This window comes from Ambystoma mexicanum, chromosome 6q, assembly GCF_040938575.1.
Source record: "Ambystoma mexicanum isolate Mex_15411 chromosome 6q, UKY_AmexF1_1, whole genome shotgun sequence".
Taxonomy (NCBI): Eukaryota; Metazoa; Chordata; class Amphibia; order Caudata; family Ambystomatidae; genus Ambystoma; species Ambystoma mexicanum.
Window position 1 is genome coordinate 908,653,396 of NC_090937.1, and position 6,000 is coordinate 908,659,395.

Genomic DNA, 6,000 nt, shown 5'->3' on the forward strand with positions numbered 1-6,000 from the left:
CACCCAATATAGTCTAATCTAGGTCAGCTATGGAATACAATTGATGTATCTATTAGGGCTTTAGCACCAAAATGCTTTAATTGGTGGCAGTGCAGTGCTGGAAAAAAAACACAAAGTCACACCTTGTGTAAGAGACAGTTTGCATCTATTACGTGTAGCTGAACTTGAAGAAACGTGCATGTGCAAGCACGTAGATAGTGCGGCATAGGGCACACTAATGCATTGCTAATGCATGTACAACTGATGAAGTAGATTACGTCGCCTGCCTGAATTGGACAGATGGCCTAGCCATTTTGCATGTATTTGCTGGCCAGCATAAAGTCCACCTTGGCGCACTCTTATCAGTTTTACTTTTCAGAAGAATCTTTGTAGAAGCCAGAGCTTTGAGAACTTGTTTTAAAGTGAGCTTCAATCCTTTAATGAATTTGCTTTGGATCTCAATGGCCGTTGTGGCTCTGAGTGAGAAGGAACACGGCCTGATACCTCTTGCAGGCATACATGTCCTCCCTCCTTCCTTTATTTACCTGGAGTAACCTCAACTGAATTTGCATTTGTTGTGCAAGCCACGACTTAGGGCGCTGCAGCTCTGCATCTGTGTTGTTGCACCGCCCTCACCACCTGCTAACACAGGCAGTCGGGTACCGCTCGCCCCCCATCTGGTAAGCTACATACCATCCCGTTGGAGCCCAGCTTGCCTAAATAAATGAGGCCAGACCAACTTCTCATATGGCATAACAAGGCCGCAGTTTTATTATGACACATTTCACACTATCACTGCAAACCAGACAATAGCATCTTCAATACATTATTACAATCCCAGACGATCGGCAGCACCTCTCTGTTTACTCATTTCTTTGCACCCTCCTTTCGAACCACGGCAGGTGGAGCGGGCATCCAAATAGGCCGCTTCCCCTTCGCGGGCTCTAGTTATAGGGCCCATGTTTATGTCCCCAGTTCCTATTTCCTGCCTGCGCCTCGCTTATGAGGCAGCAGGCGGGGCACGGACGGGGGTAGCTCCGCCCACTCTGCCCTGTTATGCTTTGGCGCTGCTAGCCCCTATGGGGCTGCGCCATGGGCTTCTCTTCCAATGAAAGAATATGTCTTCATTCAAGATTTACAGACATGCCTTCATTTACTGGCATCACTTCTGCACTCAATTCTCCATTTTAGTTTTTTCATCTGCGATTGGGAGGCTGTGCTTCTACTTACCAGGCGGCGCTTTTTGCCATATGACTCTCCTGCCACAACCCATCTCTTCCACTTTAGCATAAGGTTAACAATCTATCTGTAGCCGTATTAACTCTATTATCTCCGCGTCTTCCTGGCAGGCGTCCTGCTGTGGAGTGAATGCACGCTCTGTAGCTCTTCTGAGGAACATCTGGCTCCAGACCGAGAGAAGTATACAAAAAAGCATGGAATCCAAGCTGCCAGCTCTTTACCTTGTGGCTTCGCTGGATCTGCGGTGAGGCCGAGTGTCACTCCGAGCCAAAATTCACTGCCAGGCCTTTATGAACTGTTCCCAGCTCCTTGGCATCTGCCGGGCTGTTCGGCGCCACATGTATTTGGGAATGGCTGAACCCAAGGGGCTATTTAAAAAAAAAAAAATCCTGCACGAAAAGCCAAGACAAACAAGGCTGGGCTAGAAAAATCTGCCGTGTAATTCTCAATAGTATCAGAGGGTGTCAGGCTGGTAAAATAATTCAGCTAATGAGGTGGGAAAGATGGGGTACACACTAGGTGAGTACCAAAGCGCCAAGAGACCGTGAAAATGCGCTATATAAAACATACACACGCCACCCGGAAGGAAGAGGCATAACTAGTTGGACTTTCTGAGGCTGACGAGCGACTGCAAGTAGGGGAGAAGAAAGGAAATGTTACCGGTGGCATTTTCGCACCCCAGAACCCACGGCCATCCTCACAGATGTATTAAAACAAAATGACAAAAGCAGACACAGCGAATGCTTCCTGCTCTGGTCTACTGGCACATGGGATAGTTAATTTATATGGGGTAAATCTGAACTTATTGTATTCGTTTTTTATATATTGCCCCTATGTTTTACCTTTCCCCAGCTTGTTTGGTTGGATTTCGAAGGGCCGTGGAGCGTGCGGTGATTCCTCCCCAGCATAAACGCCTCGCGCTAGTGCGTGATTTACTGGTCTGGTACAGTGACTTTACCTTGCCAACATGTCGTTTTTTGTGCGTGTCCCTCTTTCCGCGCCATTTTCCATATTTTCCGATGTCCCATTCTGTTATGTCCATCAATTGAAACAGTCGAAAGGCAGGAAAACCACCACACAATCAGTGACCGTGAGCGAATGGGACATTCTCTGGTGAGCTGCCCGTTGTCGAGTTACAAATGGCTTCTCCTGTAGTGAATGGAGTTTAGCGATTTTAAGATATTGAACTATGTATGTGGAGGGGCCAAAACGCACCTGAAGCGCCAAAGACACAAGTCACCGGTTCCTCGTTGCAGCCGGAATCAATTGGACTTTTCTTCACAGCAGTTCGGTAGATGCTCAAATTTCCACAAGGCAACTGGATTTAGTAGAACCCATGTGTAACTGGTGTGGCTCCCCACGGCTATGCAAGCCACCAAGCTACACGGCTAGCCCACCACTAACACGGACAAAAGTGCACATCTCCAATCCAGCCTATTTTAGAATTTCCCATTAGGCTATGAGAGCACATTTAGACGAAATTAGTGTTAGGTGCCTTGTCCACATCCCCGTGGCTGCAATACTTTGAAATGCAGCGCCGAGGGGCGTTCCAGCCTCTCACAGCGCGTTAGGCAGCTCTTTGTCTGTTGGACAAATGAATTGTCTCTTTCTAAGACACACCAGTAGCACCGCTTCCCCTTTCAAGAATCTCGTTTACATTCACAATTTGTTCCCTAGACAAGTGTTATTGCAAAGGAAAGAGCGGTGCCCCTGTTCTCCCCACTCATTCGACGCCGCTGTCAAGTAGCCACGCCTGCACTCACAGGTTACTGTCATACTAACAATGGCACCCGGAACGCCATAATTGTTGCACACCAGACTGATGAGGGAGCAGCCTGAGGAAAAGGCTACGTGATCCTCAAAGCCAGCACAGCCAAACATGCAATAGCAGAACAAAGGTATCATCCTTCCTTAACTAAGTATGCTTACACCTGGCTGACACTGTTGTTGCTCTTACTGACATTACACACTCTAAAGAACGCGCAGAGTTGCCCCTTGATGAGGCAGCGCCTCCCCTGGGTACATATATCCTAGAAAGCACGCGCCTACTTGCTGAAACTCTCCTGCCGCCACCGAGACACCCACCAAACCTTTGCCTGACCATAGAGTCTGCAATGCATACCAGCGAGGAGAAGCGTGTTAGAGGAGCCCACAGCCATACCTCTCTCTTCTTTGCCTCTCTTCTTTCCAGTCCTCGAGATCTATGTGGCAGTGTGCGGGGTTCACGCGGAGACTTCGAGTAAACCAGAAAAAAAAGAAAAGAGGCAAGGGGGCGGTGCCAGGAGAGCTTGACAGGAGGGGGGGGGGGGGTACAAACGCCTCTTTGTCACCAGTCTTGAACCGACAGCATCCCCCTCGCAGCCAAAACGCGGGCCAGAGGCGCCCAGGAATAACTACCTCCTTCAGCCGCGTCCAGCCCCCGAGAAATCAATGAACAGCTCCTTTCCAGCGGTGGCAACAACCCATCCATACAGAAGCCGGCAGAGAGGAGGGGGCCTCGCCGCGGGGAACAGTAGATTCCTTCTCAGCCGCAAGGCCAAAGAAGTGAAACAGGCAGCGTCGTCTTCCCTCTCTTGCTGGGGGAGCGTGATTGGGAAGGCAGGGGGTGGTTGCCAAGTCCTGTCTTTGGGGGATATCTCACAGAATGGAGCACAGTTATCAGAAATCCATCCAGAAAAGCAGCAGAATTTATTCTGCCTCTGGGGTTTAAGCACAACTCGCTTTTTTTTAAACTCACTGCCTCTCCACATTTGTGCCCAGAGGAGGTTTATTAAAGCCTCGTGTGTTTTTGCCCCTTTCCATAGCCTCACGCGTTCACGGGCCAATGTGCTACGTGTCAGTTGATCTGATAATTTGTTTCGTAATCCTTTACAGTGTTACAGGAAATTGTAATGGGGATTTAATATAAGATGGAAAGGGGGCGCAGGGGTAAGGGGAGTCACACTGAACATAGACCTTGTTTAGACATGTGTATTGGCGCTGTGTAGTGGTTATTGAAGGATTACAGTGAGGAGGCGTCTCTGTCCAATCCATAAGACACACTTTACCTCCTCAGGCAAGACCTCATTCCTAACCTCATTTTGATTGGTGCAGTTGTGTTGAATGCTTAAATATCATTGGTGTACAGCGTATTCAGCGTTCCATGCTTCACCGCTAGGTGTAGGAATCCTGCATTTGGTGAGGAAACCACACCTGGCAGGAAATACTCCATGCAGTGAGGCATGGGAATTCAATTTCTATTGAAAGCTGAGGATGATGCCAATGGATTGTATCCATTTTTCCTGCACCATGGGAATTCCATTTCTATTGAAAGCTGAGGATGATGCCAATGGATTGTATCAATTTCTCCTGCACCGGTCATATTGTGAAGGGTTGCTATCTGCCAAGGACAGGGAAGCCATGTTTTTTGTTTGTTTTCATAAATAATAAAATGATGCGGTTAATCCACCTCAAAAAGTGTGGCCTGCTAATGAAATCCGCCTTTCATCAAACTCCATGCCAGAAGCATAGTGTAGACCTCTGCATCAGTATCCTGTTTTGCAGCACCTGCTCTCCAGTGGCACAAAGCAGGTTCAGAGGTCACAGGTGCCCTGAGTGACAGCTGTTGTGACAGCATATTCACCACAGTGCAGAGGCTGCATTTAAATCTGCACCCTTGTTCCAAAACCACACACGTATGATAAACTATCAACCTGGAAGTAGATGATCTGGAAATATAAGTCATACCTAGGTTTTGCTACGGTGGCTGATGGTTCACATAATTATTAAATGCTACATCTGATTTGTAACATACTGGTGTGGATTCCTGACACCGGACAGGACAGGAGGCATGCCTCTGTTGACTCTCTGGGAAGTAAGGTAACTCTGCCCTTGCCAAGGCTGGCATTTTACTGCTGGAGAGGCCCTGATAGCCTGGCTTCAAAGATATAATTCCATAACAAAAACCTACCACACAATAAGGGGCTACACACCAAAGGGCATTTGAAGGGCAGAGCTAGAGAAGGGGGTAGGTTTAGCCAGACAGGAAGAGTAGATCACAAGGGAAACATTATTCCTTCATCTTGATTTACTGTGGGCTTCTCTTTCCTGCCTGCCCCCCATACTTTTTGCACAGCAAAACATTTTGGGTATGATGCAAAAAAGGCACAAGTAACTTGTTATCTAAACAAGGATTGGACACCTTAAAGCAGGTTTGCGTTTAACCAATGTCCTGTGCCTTGTTGCCTTTTTAAGGAAGTTGTCCAGTTTGAACCTTCAAGACTTCAAGAAAAATTAATTTGGTCCTCTTTTGGGAGAGTTGATCTTTCCAAAGTTCTCAGTCAGTGAGGTGAAACAGGAGTGCTCCAAAGCAGATGCAAGCTCTGCTCCCTACATATCCCCAGGGCACATTGGTTGTGAACGGCTTCTGAAGCCATACCTCTCTGCCAGATACACTGGTGTAGACGGGGGCCCAAACATGAACCTCATGCACCGCACGACTCTCAACACGAGGGCAAAGAAACAACAGATGTGCCTCACTATTAGGCCTATAACTGCGATCATCGATGTATCACAGATGTGAGAAGCATTACTCTCTTAGCCATTCAAACTTTACCCAATCGATGATTTGGACGACATGGAAATTACATCAATTGAGCGCGGGATTGACTCACGACACATAGGGCAAGTTGACAAAGCCATGAACCAAAGACGGAGGCTTTTCCAAATGTGTGCAGCAACAAATGACCACTTGTTTGCAGACAGCTTACAAGGGCAATAAACTAAGCAAAACATTGGTAAAAT

The 6,000-nt window shown here is 47.6% G+C and overlaps 1 protein-coding gene across 1 annotated transcript in view; it reads right to left on the reverse strand.

The window, feature by feature from the left end:
• SCRG1 (stimulator of chondrogenesis 1) overlaps nt 1-3,506 on the reverse strand; it is a 117,902-nt gene extending 114,396 nt beyond the window's left edge. Inside the window, exon 1 of the mRNA XM_069631421.1 lies at nt 3,380-3,506. The gene's annotated coding sequence lies outside the window, so the exon portion shown is untranslated. The remainder of the gene's footprint in view (nt 1-3,379) is intronic.
• Nucleotides 3,507-6,000: the final 2,494 nt, after the last annotated feature.